Below are 17,325 nucleotides of genomic sequence, written 5' to 3'. Positions count from 1 at the left end.
ATCCCGCTCCGAGAGTACAAAGGAGGGAAACACTTTCGTGACGGCGACGGATATACGCCTGAGCAACTCAAACTGCCTGCAGTAACTCGAAAGCACCTAGATTTACAGAAGACCCAGCACTTCCTACCGAACATTGTGCTTTTTACTTGACCTGCCGCAATTGCGTTACCATTAGAGGAAACAGCGACATTTTAGCTCGTATGAAACGTCCGATCCGATAGTCACGCATGCGCGTTAGTTGTAGGACGCGTGATTTCGCGCAAACGACCACGCTCTCAGTCGGTTAGACCGATTGGCATTGGCATCGCGAAGCAAGATGGTGTCTGCTTCCAGCAAGTGGAAAGTGGCAAGTTGTTGAGTTCTAGTGAACGCAACGAACTTTGACTGAATGAGTTTGCAACGAATGTTGACTGTTTCGAACAATGTGTATTACTTGCAGGAATTAAGTTGTTGGATGTAACGACGTATTGAATTGGGCATTTCACACGCTTCAACGAACGATCTTGCCGTGCTGCTTTGGCATTTCGGCTGCTTTTGGCAAGCGTACGTACCATTAGCTGCATTTTCAGTCAATATGGGGGGCACACGGGCAATATGGGGCCCATATTGCCAGGATTTTCCCCATATTGGCTCAAACTGGGCAATATGAGGCCCATATCGCCATGATATTATCAAGTTTGAGCCAATAGTGGGAAATCTTAGCGAAGCGTGTCCCATATTGAACCCGTACCGCCAATGGCCAGAATATGGGCCCACTATTGTGTGCTGCTTGAGTAATGACCAGGAACGTGACAGCTTATATGGGTTAACCTACGAAAGGCTGGGAAAGGTGAAATGGCTACCGGATTAGGACGTCGAATTCTAGCAAGTCAGAAATTGCCTTGTCAGCACTGAGCGACGAACGCAGTTGCATCGACAACGCACAGCAAAGAACCCTTTTTTGTGTTCAGTTTGTTGAGCTTGGTTTCCTTGGGTCGCGTTTCCGTATGTTACACTAAACATTCTCAACACCAACGCCACCCTTATATACGCGGCTCAAAACGTCACCCAGCAGAACCGCACAGAACCTTCTTGACGATTTTATCGTAACGCCCAACACGAGTCTCGATAATCCACCCATTGTTTGAGCAAAAATATGTTGAACAAAACACCGAGCCTATTTTGTGTTGGGTACAAGTACAGGCCAATACAATGCTACAATACAGAACATCATGTTATCACTTATCTGATAGGTGCAGTATGAGGCCCATGACGAGGTCAACCTCCGTGGAGCAAATGTGCTGCGGAAAAAAGACGACGGTTAACGTAATAAATGCGGCGAAAATGCGTCAGCATTTGACGCATTATCTTACGTATTTGTTTACGTTTTATACAACAATAACATACATATTCTGCCTTATCGTTTTCTCGAATTTAAGGAATAAATGAGACGTTAATCAAGAGACCACGAAACGATTTTCGCGAGTTCTGAGCATTCTGTCGGAAACGGTTCTTATAGTCCCTCACTATCATAAACACGTCGAGTTTTAACCGTATCCAGTGCACAAGGGGCCCACTTACCACGCAAAAATAGCGGGGCGTGACCGCCGGATACATCCCTTCAAAGCGGGCTTACGTCAGCAACGTCCAGTTCTCTCAGCCAATTGTGGGCGACCTGGACCTCGCACTCCGCGGAACCACGTGGGTGCATGACTACCGTTTGGACAACGACGACGTCGTATATCGATCTGCCGCCGAAATCAGTACAAATATGGCGGAACACAAACTGTCAGCAATAGAGGAAGAGATTATGAGACACACGAAGCGTCTACGAATCGTTCCACACGTAGCAGCTTTTCTGACGAAGCACCATGCTGAAATCGACGGCTACATTACGGTTCCGGTAGGATTCTGTGTCAGCGACTAGATAGGGTCTTGACTCCAGGTCAAATAAGAAAAAAAATCGTGGCGAAGTTTGCAAGCTTGCTGGAAAATTGGAATTTTACAAAAGGAAAGTTAGGTAGCTGGCGAGCTGGTGGTGACGATCCATGACAAACACAAACACGGTCTCAATTGAGACCGTGTTTGTGTTTGTCTGTTTGTCCCTACCTCGTCTCGGGTTTTCAAGTAATGGAATTTTACAATTTGCCCTCAAAAGACCGTCCGCTAATCGGCAACATCCTCTGGATACGATGTCACGGCCAGTTCGCCTCGCAGGAAGGTCCGCCGTTCACGGCCATGGTTAATATACAATATTTTCGCTATTTGAACGATTTTCAACTTGATATTTCACTGGGTGAATGCTTTAATACAGAGGAACAAATTGAAATTGATCGTAGGCTCCACTGAATCCACTCTCATCCCTTCCTCCTGCCATACACATGTGCTGCGCATGCGCACTGATAGGGGAAAAAAACACTCTCGCCGGCATCGCGGCAACGCCGGTAACACCAGAGGAGGCACAGTAAGCGCGTTTCGCCGCCGCGAAAAAAGTGAAAAGCGTCGTCGCTGCCATTTCCCGCCAAATTACGGCTATGTGTTTTTCATTGGCTCCGGTCCCCCACATGACCTTTCTGGATCATGACTAGCTGAGGCTCACTTAACCGGTGGTTTTGCTCTCGTTCGTTTCCTCCGAGGCGCCGACCCCTCTCCGTCTGACCGTTATGCCGCTGGCGTCTATGTGGGCAGGCGATTTCATTTCGTGGATTTCAATGTTGTTCGTGCCATAGACGAACGCCAGAATGAAAGAAAAGCAGACAAATATATCAGACACAACAGACATCGACAGAAACAGACATCGCATATAAGCGATCAGACGTTTAATACTGTCGCCTAACAGAAGTACGGCTTGTCCTGTATTACATCACTTTCTGCCGGTCACCAATCATGACCTGGTTGACGCGTTAATAGTTGCGTTTTATTTTGCTACTTGATTGTGTCTGATGTGTTATACACTGGTGTGCATGAAAAGGAAAGCAGCGTGTATCGCGTACGACTCCCCAAATTGTCATTATTCGATTCGTCGGCGCGAAACGGTAGCATGTCTTACAGAGCGTATTCAACCAATTAATGTTGCTCACATTCTGCTTTACCATATCATTAACAGGTTCCCTTTTCTTTTTTCATTCGGACAACGACAGCTGTTCGTGGCCCTGCGATCCCCCGGCATATAGCCTCTGTCACCGGAAAATTCTACAGTTTTGCTAGGATGAAGCGAATCGCTCGGCGCATCATTATCTGCTATATGCGCCTGTCCTGTCCTCTCTTCTTCCGTCGTGTCTTCTCGCGCTGTGTTTTGGATCTTCATTATCTGCTATGTACGTGCATGATAATATCTACACTGTAAACTGGAAAACACCCTTATGGGTGTAAATGGCTTGTCCTATAACTGACACCTCTTTTTACACCGTACATGGTCTGGAACACCCTTTTTAGAGGGTGTGTTCCGTGTAAATCACCCCTGGAAACGGCGCTTTTCTTTGAAAATGCCCTGTTTTGCACCCTTTAAACACCCTTATAAAAGGGTGTAAGATCGTTAAACACCCTCCTAAAAAGGTGTATAAAGGGTGCAAAAGACGGCATTTTCAAGGAAAAGCACCCTTTTGAAAGGGCGTTTTACACGGGATACACCCTCTAAAAAGGGTGTTCCAGACCATACGGTGTAAAAAGAGGAGTCAATTATAGGACAAGCGATTTACACCCATAAGGGTGTTTTCCAGTTTACAGTGTACTTTCTCAAACCGAATAAGTTCCCGTAAATACTGTATAATATGATAGTCACGCTTTCTGTTGTTCTGCCGTAGTTATTCTTTATTTATTTATTCTGCAGTATTTTTTTAATAATCCCGTAGATTTACTTCCATTCAAATGTTGCTTCTTGTTACCGTGCGCGTAAATTTGTACACTTGCATTGCTTCGCCTTCTAAATTTTCCTTTTCTACTTCCCGACAATATTTGTAGATGGTCTGGCGGAGGTCCGGGAACAGAGGGGGTGGGGAGAATCCGAGTGAGAGGGTATAGGAGAGGGCGCGCAGCTGCACCAAGGGGATGAAACTCGTGAGTTCACTTGCGGACTAAAGTGAGGCGCTGCGAGCTTTTACTGTGTTTTTCCGCTACCGATGACAGGTAAGTCAGTTCCTATTCCATTCTGCCGCTTAGCATAGCACAGCGCCACACCTGTGGCATATACGCAGCAGTTTGACGGGTAGAATTTTTGGTTTTCACGTTTCTGATCTCTATCTTTCTTGTTCAGGTATAAGCACTCAACCCATATCAGCTTCAGAATAGCATCTGCATGGATAAAGTAGAACGGATAAGCCACTCAAAGTGGTTGGAGGATCATCTTTCGGCATAGCAGCTGCACAAGTTCCTTTGTGGCGGGTCAACCAGGCGCCTACACAAGCAGCAAAGGGATATGGACATGTTCTCTGTCATGCCGGATCTCTGAATGTGTGTGCCTGTGCGGCCAATATACTGTTGTTCTACTGTGAAATCTTCCAAGTGAGACATCAGCTATCAGTGAATGCAAAGTTGCTTCGGCATATCATTAGAACTTCAGAAACAATGTTCATATCATGTTCGTGTTTTGCACAGCTGCAGCAGATTGCAGTTTGTGATTTGGAAATATCTATCTCGAAAAATAAAGCAGTTTGTGTAACAAACAGCCAACGCCTGCCGCATTTTGTTATTTATTTCACTCGACGCGAACGAAAATCCACAACCACCCAGAACCGTCAAAGCGGGGGAGAGGGTAGAGAACAGATGAGAGCGGGAAAGGGGAAAGCACCCCCAGCTCACTGGTCACCCAGGCAGACAGAAAAAAGCAAAGCAAAAAAGTTACTCAACCGTTGTCCAACGATTGGCCCCTCGCTAGAGGTCACGTGAGTTTTTCCCGACGATAGAAATATACTACACGTTCATCCCCCTGGCTGCACTCCACTGGTAACACAAGAACCCACTTTTTGTGGGGGGTGCGGGTGATACTTAATCCGGCTGTCGCTTTATTGCCCACCGTGCCGTCCAGACTCCCCGTCCGGTGTACCCCTGGGATGGCGCAGGGGTGGCTGCTCCTCTCGCCTCTCCCTCAAAACGGCTCTCATGGAGACGCGTCGTCGCAACGCATAATACTGATTACTGGCACAGTCAGTAAGAGACACCGGGGCTCCTTCGGATAGCATTCTAGCTCCTTTCCATTTCATCTTTCTTTCATCGTTCATCGAGTCGCCATCTCTGTTTCATCCGTGACAATGTTTGGAAGCTTAAGTGCATGCGGGGGTTCCAGTGCGGGTGAGTGCAGGAGATCAAGACTAGCACGCCCTGTCATTATAGTCCTGTTGCGCTGGGCCAGGTGGCGCAGCAAACCTTGTGTGTCAGCGCCGCTAGTGGCGACCTTTTCAACACACGGCCGCTCCTTAGCAGACGACACTCAGTCTACGCTGGCTAACTTGGTGTGGCGTTGTCGTTTATCATCTGTTTTCCGGATAGACAAAAAGACAAAAGGATCCACAAATTATTTTTAAAAAGTCGCTGAAACATGTGTACAATGCGCGGCACGATGTACATATGCAGGACGCGTGTATGTCGCGAATGACGCTGTTTGTTAGGGTGTTTAGTGTGCTTCTCTGGTGCACTGGGGGTACACCAGTACAAGTATAAATTTCATTCTGAGAAAAATCAGGCTTAACAAGAACGTGGCAAAGATTAATTCTCAGGGTGCTCATTGAATTCAATGGGGACTTAAAAAAACGCTCGCCGTTATAATTGAAGATAGTTGAACAATATTAACGGGACATCTAAAAGAAACACAAACTGTTTTGTGGTTCAACACCCAAATAGTTGCTCTTTCCTGGGACCTCTGAGCGAACTTCTCGACTATTTAGATTTGGAATGTTGTTCGAGCCTCAGAACATCAGTTTATCTCCAGCTATCATATGTCCGCCTCGTTCAAACAGACGTTCAAACTTTTTCGTTCAAACTTTTTCTTAAGGCATACGGAAACAAAGGTTGTGCACATATACACGAGGCCATATATTGTATATGTATATGTTTGTAAGAGCTCGAAAGAGCTCAGGCTATGTTTTTTCCTTGTATTTGTATATATGGAGTTTCTGGTGACGACGACGCAGTGAAAGAATTGATAAAAACAAGTGAGCTGGTGAGCGTAATTCATGACAGTAAGACCCGGAGACTAGGGACGACGAAAGCAGACACATACAGATGTCTCCAAACTGTCTGTCTGTGTGTGTCTGTTTTCGTCGTTCCTAGACTCATCTTACTGTCGACAATTATCCGAAGCATCGGCTGCACAGTCGACTTTTAATATAAAAAGCAGAAAACTGCAAAGCAAATACAAGAAAAAGAAAAGTATATCTGGTCAAAGTTTTGGTGTTCTATTTCATTAGAACGGATGCCGATATTTGTCTACTGCAATAATTATACCTGGATATTACTTAGCAGCAATGTAAGTCTATGACTGAAAACGGTAAACGGCGGCAGCAGTCAGGAATAATTATTTCAGGGCTTCATATTTTAAGAGTTAGCTAGTTCTGGAGTACAAAAGATAATAGAGCCGCCTGCATATCGCCGGCAGCCGGAATAGCGATGCCAGTCGGGGACATTTCTTTCGGGGACATCTTTTCCGGGGACTTTTCTTGGGCAGGCAAGTTTCTGCCGTAGCCATGTTCTTGCTGCTATGCGTACGACACAACAGCAGTTTGCGATTTTTAGTAGAGTTCGATTCCATTCGAGTAGAGTTCGATTTTTAAAAAAAAATAAAAAAATAACGGCGCACTCTTTGACGCGTCCTACCCGGTTGCTTAGTTATGCATACGGGGCGAGAGCGGCCGCGTGTCGTAGCATTCCGACGGTAGGGGTGACAGTGGCGCTCCAGTCGCCCTCCTCAAACTTTAGCGCAACAGCCCTATGGCTGACCACTCTACCTGTACGAAGAAGTGATCTGGAAGTGCATGATCACCTGGCCTGTCGCTCGTGTTCATGTTATTTTATCAATCTGGCACTTTACATTGGATATGTATAGGTGAGTGCAGACTTTTACAGAAAACTCACTATCACTGTCAACGTCTGTGTGTTACACTGGTTTTGGTTTGAGATATTCAGTAGGAACATCGAAAGTCAAACTCGCGCAGTTCAATCGCGTATTTCTGTCTCACTCGCAGAATACAATCCATGTAACAGTCAGTCTTGATTGGGATAATTTTTGAACAGCAGACACGTGACATCTTGCGGATATCCGGCCAGGACAGCACAGGACTTGGACGGGGCAGGACAGGATGCGGTGTTCTTCGCGCCTTTCAATGCAATAGTCATACAGCGCCGGGATTTGCTTATTTATACTGTATTTACCCTTATGGCTCAAGGGAGTACGGAGGGGAGTGGTTAACCATTTAATATAAGGGCAACATGACCAGCATGCAGAAGTATTTACGAAGTCCACGTGAACAAATCACACAATTTTGCGAAACAGATGAGTTACTGTTGACTTATTTTAGGGCGAGTGGAAAGCAGACGCAGATTAACGTTATGGTAGCGGCGGTGACACTATTAGTGCCGCGGTTGTAATTGTCGAATATGACTGGTGCTGCAGTATTTTGTACTGCTTCTGCTGAGTGGGAGATTATGCTGTGATGAGTATTTGATCCATATCTGCAAACCTTTGCGTGCAATTTGAAATTATCCCCACATTGCCTTAGCAACTCAACGGTTGCTGTCGGATTACTCCACCTTGCGCCACCAGGGAGACCGCCCGCCATTTTTTAGTTGTTCCCTTGAGTTCTGCTAAGGCGCCATTAATGCCACCTGATGGACTGTTGGACAGCATTTGTCGGACCACTAAACGTGGCTGATGGGCCAACAAGTTGACTTGATGCGCCATTGGAATTATTGATGGAGCCTTGTTATTTATTTATTTTTTCAATCACTGCCGCCCACATATCCAGAGGATGTCGACAATTGTCAAACAACAGCACTTCGCAGTATTTTACCAAGATAACTCACCCGTGTTGAGATCTCTGACAGAGTTTGCATGAAACGAATGAATGAATTAATTAATTTCTATCATGCGATAGCCCTTTGAAGGGCACTACATTTAGAATACATTTTTTTGTCATAATACTTTGTCATGTGCCTCATGACATCTTCCTGATATCCGCCAGACATTTTTTTTCACGAATATTTTGTTTACCTTTCAAGATATAGGGTGGTACTACACGTATGAAACCAGCGCACCTTTGGTGTCAAAAAATCACCTCGTATGATGGTCTAGGAAACAGTTGCGTCCCTGCGTCATGCAGCCCGACATTGTACATTTCATGTCAAAACATCTCGTATGAGACTCGTCTAGAAAATCCGATCAAAAAAGGACAAAGATGTTGACCAGCACACGCTTCTTTTTCTTCACTTTGCTTCACTTTGATTTTCCCGCGCGCGCCTTGGCGCGAAACGAGCGCGTTTGCACCGGCATCCCCGAGATGGCGCTCCCTGAGCCGTCGGCTGACGTGGTTTTCAATGCAAAACCGCTGCGCGCTTGAGGTACAGAAGGCGAAACGCGGGTGGTATCAGCATGAAACCACCGCCCTTCAAAGGGATAGGGGACGTCGAGGCCAAAAGCGGAATCGGCTTGGAGGACGCCTCGTCACCCCTACAGATCACGTCATCTTCACACTAGAGCCCTGCACGGGCCCGGGCCCCCGACCCGGCCCGGGCCCGACCGGGCCAGCGGGCCGAGCCGGGCTTGTTATTGTCTGTGTGCTCCGGGCCGGGCCGAGCCCGGGCCGACAAAATACGCTAGCACCGCGGGCCGGGCTCGGGCCGACAAATATGTTTCCGAGAGTCAGGCCCGGCCGCGCCACGCAGCTAATTCCACACAATGGAGATGCATTAGTTCATATCATCATGCGTTTGCGTCATTCCTGTGCATATTTTGCAAAGACAAGCAAGGGATACTGCATTAGGCATATGATTCGACCCTCTAGAACATTCTGAAAGCCACTTTACATTGATCGTCACTCCTCACGTATTTCACAATCACTTGGGAAAGCTTGGTGAGAGGGGTATGGACTGGGAGAAGGAGTTTGTCGACCGCATCCTCTACCTCCGCAAAATCTTGACAGTGTAACGATAACGCCCATGCCCGCGTACGTTCTGGATTTAATTTGGTCTGGTGCGGTTATGGTGTTAAACCGCCATCATTTGTATGTTTGTCTTCTCTCCTTATAAATTTACTGATAAATTTGTTGGATAATCTCCAGAAACGCGTACGTCGCGGCTGGAAATACTCTGCCGGGATCTACTCGCCGGGTCACCGGGCCGGGCCGGGCCTGGCTCTACTTGCTTAGATTCCCGGCCGGGCCGCATAATAATATGAAGGTCCGGGCCCGGGTCGGCCCGGGCCATCTTTCGATGCGCCCGGGCCGTGTCAGGCCCGGAAAAGTCGGCCCGTGCAGGGCTCTACTTCACACTACAACATAATACTAGAGGATGAATCGAATTCTCGGAACAAAGAGAAAGAGCCAATCGACACTTGACCTAACAAAGCCAATCGAATACTTGGTTCGCCAGTATCACTGGTTTTTACCGCGTCGTTAGAAATAAGATATGTGTAATCTTGTCTGGCATTAGAACATGTGATGTGCACACTGTGTAAACGATCGATCGCGTTGTTAACCCACAGCAAATATCAGCCATGACATTTCGACACTCACATTTTGACATTTACATTTCGGCTCGATTTTGGCTCACCGCTTGGTCCATAAAGAATTCGCGGGCGTAGTCAGTACGAGAAGTAAATGAAACGTGAAACCGGACGACGCTGCATAGGACTGACGAGAGGTGACACCGTGGGCGCTACCAGGATTTTTTCCAAGGGGCCAACCTTTTTTCCAACCTACCAGCTCTTTTTCTGGAAGGGGACGTTGCGGACTGTGCTAGTGTTCAGAGGTTCCAAATTGATATTCTGAGATTAATCATTACGACCTATGACTGAAGAGCACCCTATTTTTCTAAAAGGAGCATGCCACCTACTCACCGCGTCTCAGTCGTCTGCGTGAAATCTTTAGTATTTGGGGAATTATAGGACACGCTTCAAAATGACATTTGACAATCTATCGTTCTCATCAATTCTCTGAGAGCAGAACAGCGTATACATTCGTAATGACCTCGCTGCTGCACCCATAGGGTCAGTTTGTCATTGCTCTTATGATTATGTCTCCTGCAAGATCCGCCTTGGGCACATGCTGTTAACAGTCGTCAGTATCTATCTAAGTCCCGTGGTACAGGTTCTGTGGACTGACTTCCAACGCTTATTCAGTTCACTGGAATCCCCAGCTCTTTTGGATTCCCCACACCGCCAAACGTCCCCTGGTCTCTGCCTGTGCCGCCCACTTTCGCACGTCTTCCTCCAGGTTTCACCTCAAGTCCTTGGAGCCCATTTTAATGCTCTCGTAGATGCGAAGTTTTCTAGCTCTACCGCTGCTTACACCGATGGCGCATCTGGAAATGGCAAGTCTGCGTTGGCATTCGTCACCCCCGGCGAAGGCGTAGCTGAAGGATGTCGCCTTTGGCATCATACCTCATCCACAGCTGCGGAACGCTACGCCATACTTTTCTTTTTGCAGCACATCGTTCCCTATACCCCACGGAATTGGGTGGTCTTTACTGACTCAACATCTGCGCTGCAAGCAATTGAAAATTCTGGCATAAGAGGCTCCTCCGCAAAATAAAGAAAAATTGTGTTTGTTCTCGAATTTTTGTTCTGAAAATGGCTATCATATCAGGTGACCGAAGGGAACGGATGTAGGGAAGGGAAGGGAAGGGAACTTCGTAGCTTGTATAATTAAAACGTTAACTAACGAGTTTAGGTAATTATTCATTCGACGGTTCATCGACAGAGGACCAAGAACACCATCCGGCCCAGAGATTACCCTCTTACAGAGGCTACCCTCTCATACGAAAACTCCTTCGTCAACTGTATATATGTTCCTGTACCACGTTCATATTTTTGTAACCTGAAGAAGTGCCAGTCTCGTGCACGAAAGTCTTGTTACTATGTGTAAATAAGTTGCTCCTACAGTTGTTACTACCCCCAGATATCATTTTTTTAACCTTCGTCCACAATAATGGCGCGTGATTAATCAAGAATGAGCGAGTTCTGCACAAATTGTATATTTGTGGCAGATTTAAGACATAATAGTTTGAACTCGACTGATTTGGACATGCCTATAACCTGCTCTTCCTAGTATGGTAAACCGCTTCTATTTTTTTTTTTTTTTCTTATTCTCATAGAAGCCGTCAGCTATTTTGAGACTTACGCTATATGCTAGTACAGCAAATAATACCCATCGGGTTACGGTGTTGAACCGCTCTCCTTCATTTGCCGAAGCTTGTTTCCGATAACTTTTACACCGGAAACAACGCATTAGAGTTACATCCCATTATCGGGGTCCCCTATCCTTCCCAGTTGTTCACGAATGGCACTCACGTGAAAGTCGTGCTTTGATATTACATTTAATGATCTATTTAATGCTGCGTCACAAGAAAATAATAATGATAAAAAAGCCGATCTCTGTCATCACAACAAGAATATCCACTTCTTAGTATTTCTTACAAACTCCATGGGATGTGTTCCTGTGACGGCACTGATGAGGGAAAATTGGATAGGGTCGCAGGGAAAGCTTGCCTGCAGATGCTATGCAATTAACAATGAAATAGTGAGGCGTCATGATATCTACACGTGCGCAAATGAATATTTGAGAAACATAACAGCAGTATGAGTGGTCAAAACTGAAAATGCAGGAGGCTACGCTTCCCCTTGAAGATGCAGAAATGCGTTCACAGTGTATGGAGCAAGAACCTATCTTTTTCTGTGGTATCCTGCTCAAAGTACTAAAACGACATTCCTTGTCAAAAAGGCACTCTTCTTGCTGTTAGGAATGTAATAATCCCTTTTTTGCGGTATAGACATAGCGCATTAAAACCTTTTCAGGCTTGTTTCAGCTAGCTTTTCTCTCGCACAGCACATAACACGTATATAGCACATATCTATTTAGCGCATCTAGCGCAACATGGCGGATAGCTCAATGAGATCCCCCAGATGGACAGATTACACACGCCAAGTCAGCAGAGTTACTATGGTAAATATACGGGGTATTTCTGTATTCATTACATAATTTTTATTTAAAAAAACTAGCAGAGCAAAATGGATGCCGAAGCAGTTATACGGCAAGGCAGACATCCTGTAGCATAGCGTATGCGAGTGCTGGACGACTAATTAGCTAAAATTAATTAACTTGATAATTAAGTCCTTTCTGGGAAATGCGGGATACCAGAATTGGAGCCAGTCATTATTCAAATCCATCATTCTTATTAAACACCTTGAGAAGCGAACTTCAATAAGTAATGCCTCCAATTGTGCCATCTCGTATTTCCCTCTAAACCGATAATTATTATGTTGATCAATGAATTTTAAATAATTAGTCGTTCAGTATAGTCCAGTAATAGCCCTACAAGATGCTCGCCGGACCAAACGCACCTGCTCAGACGGCATCTATTTTGCTCTCATAGTTTTTAAATAAAAATTATGTCGCGAATAAAAAGCACCCTGTAGAATTTTGATGGGCAGAATCACAGAATCACAACCATAAAGGACCGGTTTAACAAACAAAGATAAGCAGATTACACGCGTTCAAGTCAGTTGAGTTCAAACTATGGTCTCATAAAAGTGCCGTAAATATAGAATTTTCCTGTGGAGAATAATTCGCTCGTTTCCATAGGTCAAATGCCGTCATTGCCAACGACGGCAAAAAAAAAAAAAAAAACTGCGACATGATGGAAGCAGATACCCATGACAGAATGGGAGGGAAACAGCCGCAATACGAACGTGAGACCTCTTGCAACCCGAAATTGAGACGGTCTAAAAAGGTTAGGCATATCACCTTTGCAATGTGGACTTAGAGAAGAGTCCCCAGCATTTGTTTTAACAACAATATAAGTTTTATTCTACGTTTTCAGGAGCAAGGTGCGTTCATACTCGGTGAGCGCGCTGTGAAGCCTACTTCGCAGCTTTTCTCCATGCATAAATGAAGTGTTCTGCGGTTCTATGTGAAGCATGCAACTCTTGCTAGCTTGGTACCGCAATTGAAAATTTTCACTGAAATATGCACTACGCATGCAGTACATCTAAGTCGCTGAGAAAAGATTTAAAACATCTCTATTCGAATTCAGCCCTGATGAGCTTTACACCAGCAAAATTTGGTTTTGTTAGAGGCGATAGCCATTATATAAAAATGGCTATCGCCTCATACATATAAAAAATGGCATGTTTGGGCATATTCTGAAGTGTTTCCCAGACTTTCTGGCAAATTACTTAGACTCGGTCTGGGGTTGACATTGTACTTCTAAAACACCTTTAGATTTGAAGCTTCTTTGGTAAGGTTTACACTTCGGGAGCATCGTTTTTGCTGTACATCAGAGTCCTCCACTGTCGGAACACGGCCATGTTTGAGGCTCATATTTGGGATATGTCTCGAAGGTCAAGCAGCATCGCTGGATCACTTAGCGTGGAATGCACTACTATTACTATTGCAGTTACTATTTTGTTACCATATGTATGATTTTGGACGATTAAAAGGAAACAACTTTTCGACTAGGCTACCGAATTTTTTTTTAGCCGTGCGTCACTAATTTTTTAGCCGTGCGTCACTAATGCCTGTTCAGAACTATTGCGTTCCAATACGTCCGTCTGTTACTGTTTCTGTGCGAGGGACGCATGGCTTTCCAATGCACGTGCACACTTTTGCGACGCTGCGTTGCGAGAAACAGCCTACAGCCAACTACGTGAAGTAAGACTGTCAGACAAGAGCGCGCGGCGCCACCGTTAGGGCCGGGTCCCATAGCTTTATGCGAGCAGCAGCAGCAAAGCAGCAGCGGTGCGGCAGCAGCAACACGGCAACATGGCAGCAGAGCAGCTTTCTGCTGCCGCTGCTCTGCTGCTGGAGGCGTCCCATAGCTTCGTTTTGAATTAGCGGCAGCAGCGGCTTAGGAAACACAAAGCGTGTTGGCAACTGTGGCATTGTTTACATTTCGCACATTCCGAAGGCGTACGCAGCGGCTAAGCCTTTTAGTACACACACCTAGGAACGCAATCCTAGGTGAAAGGCGTTTGTTTGAGAGATATATTGTGGATTTGGAGCTCATAAGTGAATTTTGAGATGAGTGTGGTGGTTGTCTGAGCCTCGTATTACCTGATTGACTCTTCGTTGATGTGTAGTCAGCTTCATGACATTCAACGTAGGTTCGTCCTACTGCTGTGCAGAACAGTCCTTGCTGTGTTGTGTGGAGATTCTTCTACGGGATTTTGACGTATAAATATTGCCTCGTTACTATAGTATTCGATATTTTGACTTACGGTGACTGTCAAATGCGTACGTTGCTATTAGTGAAATAAAATTGTCTAACGAAAACAAAGGCCCCTTCTTCTAGTATTCGCTGCTTTCTGCCTGTTTTCACAAGGAATGGGTTCATTATCTATCTCTGTCGAACCTTTTTTTTTGTTGTCTGAACGTTGTCTATCTCCATCTAACCCTTTTCAAGGTCAGTTTCATTTACAACCACCTAGCAAGGTCTTGCAATACCGACCACAAGTAATTTGTTCGGTTTGGTTTTCACACGGCATGGACGTGAAAGTAATTTGCTTGTACGTTATCAGGTCACGCGTTTTGAAGTACTTTCCAGAAAACAAGCGAACATGTAGCTACAACTGGTACACAACATATGTATCACGTAGGTTCGGTCGAACACTTTATTGAACTTATGAACTGAATTATGTCCTGAATGCGCACTTCACGCAGTCCCGATGATTGAACACTCGCTCCAAACTACTGGCAATCACAAGCGTATCCAGATCTTCAGAATCAAATCACAGGACCAAAAGAAACAAACCTTCTGCCTTCACTCACCGCCCTGCTAACCCTAAACACCGTCGAACGAAAACAATACCAACCAGCCTCCTGATTGGCTTTCGAGACCGGCTGCTCAGGCTGCAGAGCAACAGGGCAGCACAGCAACCAAAAATTCGGATACGAGAGCAGCAGGGAATTTCTGCAGCTCGGCAGCTCTGCTGCTCTCGCCCAGTGCTATGGGACCGCTCGTGTCGCTGCAGCTCTGCTGCTCCGCTGCTGTTGCTCTGCTGCTGCTGCTCAAATCGAGGCTATGGGACCCCGCCTTTACAGGGGCAACCATCGCAAGTTCCTGCGTCGCTCCGTCCAAAACTTGAACTTGGCGAACCTATGCGTCCGTCGTTTTCCAAGGTGCCTGCGTCGGTTCGCAGACGGACTCATTGAAACGTAATTTTGGGGACCGAGCTTAAGAAACCTGTAAATGACGGTCTTCGGTCGTAACTTTGTGGCATGGGATGAAACAATTACGACAATAACCCATCCGTCAATCGTATGTGAAGCACACGACCAATAAGGCCCGAGCTGTTCCCAATATAGTAGTTTTATAGGACTTACCGTTGGCATGATCGAAGAATAGTGACACTGGATCGCTGGCAGTGAACTTGATAGTAATTTCCAGTAGAATACGTAGGAATGGGTCACCGATTGCTGTGGAATTGTAAAGTACGTTCAACAAGTTGTCCAGCTAATACTACAGCCTTTCAGTGTCAATGGCATTGCTGCAATATACCTTATTTTCTTTCAATTTTGCCCCATTTACCCAATTACCCAACACCCAATTTTCTTTCCGCGCAAGTTACCGATTCGCCTTATCTTTCCACAATAGAGTCAACAACTGAGGCTAGTTCTAAAACACAGCCTCGCTGATTTTGCACTTAAGTGTAACACTGCATCATGTGTTCCAGAAGAGCACCGTTGCTCCTGCGTTTAACGTTTAAGATACCCAAAGTCCGAAAGTTCCAGGCGTTCTCACTGGTAACTCGAGTGAAGGCATAGACGAGAAAATAGAAATAACATAGCAAATTCACAAGACATAGAAAAGCAGAGCATTATAATATTTGTACTCACGATTCAAAGTAATTGGTACGTCGACAGCGTCAGACGAGGAATGCACGGGTTCGATGACTTCCTCTTCTTCCGAACTGCAGCATTCTTCTTCTTCTTTGATCTCGGACGCTGGCCGTTATCCGCCGAGGGAGATTCTTCTTCTTCCTCTTCTTTCGCAACTGACCTACTCGCTTCTTCAACGATGGCGACACCGATGTTACCCCAGCTGGGTTCTTACGGGCCAACTTCAACCACCGTCCTATGACCAACATGGAGGCGCTGCCTTCGCAGCATTTACACCACAGGGTATCCAATGTATTGCCAGGGGGACGAATGTGTAGTATAATTCTTTAGTTGGGAAAAACTCACGTGACCTCTAGCGTCGGGCCAATCGTTGGACGACGGTTGAGTAGCTTTTTGCTTTTCTTTTCGTTTCATCGTCTCCCTGGGCCGTGTGTGACGCTGGCAGGGCTTTCCCTTACTCAACTGTTAACAGTTGAGTAAGGGAAAGCAGGGGAGAGGGAGAGAATTCTCTCCCTCTCCCCTGCTTTGGCGGTTCTGGGTGGTTGTGGATATTCGTTCGCGTCGAGCGAAATAAATAACAAAACGCGGAGGTGTTGCTGTTCCTTTTACACAAAGTGCGTTATATTTCTGAATAGGCATTTCCAAATTATAAATATACAGTCTGCTGAAGTTGCGCCAAACACGAACATGACGTGAACATTGTTTCTGAAGTTGGAGTGATGCCGAAGTAACGACGTGATGACAAAGCAACTTTGCATTCACTGATAGCTGATGTATCACGTGGAAGATTTTACAGTAGAAAAACAGTATATTGACTGCAGAGGCACACACGTTCGCAGATCCAGCATGACGGAGCACGTGTCCAAATCCCTTTGCTGCTTGTGTAGGCGTCCGGTTGACCCGTCACAAAGGAACTTGTGCAGCTGGTATGCCGAAAGATAATGCTGTTCCAACCATTCAGAATGGTTTATCCATGCAGATGCTTTTCTGAAGCAGATACGAGTTGAGCGCTTATACCTGAGTCCATGCTTGCAAAGTGTAGGAAAGAAGAGCAGACAGCAAAGGTAGGTTGCGAAAAACATGTTTACCCATTAAGGTTGCCGACGACCAGCGCGAAAACCACGTCCACTTTCTGCTGATTAACTTTCATTTTGTACTCATTACTAGTTTCAATGCTTTGTTTACACCCCCTAGTTATGTTCACTGTACACGATGTACGATGGGTTTCACAACCACGGGTGTACTCGCCGATCATCTACTAATGTGTAAACAAGAAAAAGTGTGATTATTTTTCCAAAGAAGGCCA

Source organism: Ornithodoros turicata, chromosome 9 (genome assembly GCF_037126465.1).
Source record: "Ornithodoros turicata isolate Travis chromosome 9, ASM3712646v1, whole genome shotgun sequence".
Taxonomy (NCBI): Eukaryota; Metazoa; Arthropoda; class Arachnida; order Ixodida; family Argasidae; genus Ornithodoros; species Ornithodoros turicata.
The sequence above is the reverse complement of the archived record's forward strand: the minus strand, read 5'-3'. Positions refer to the sequence as shown.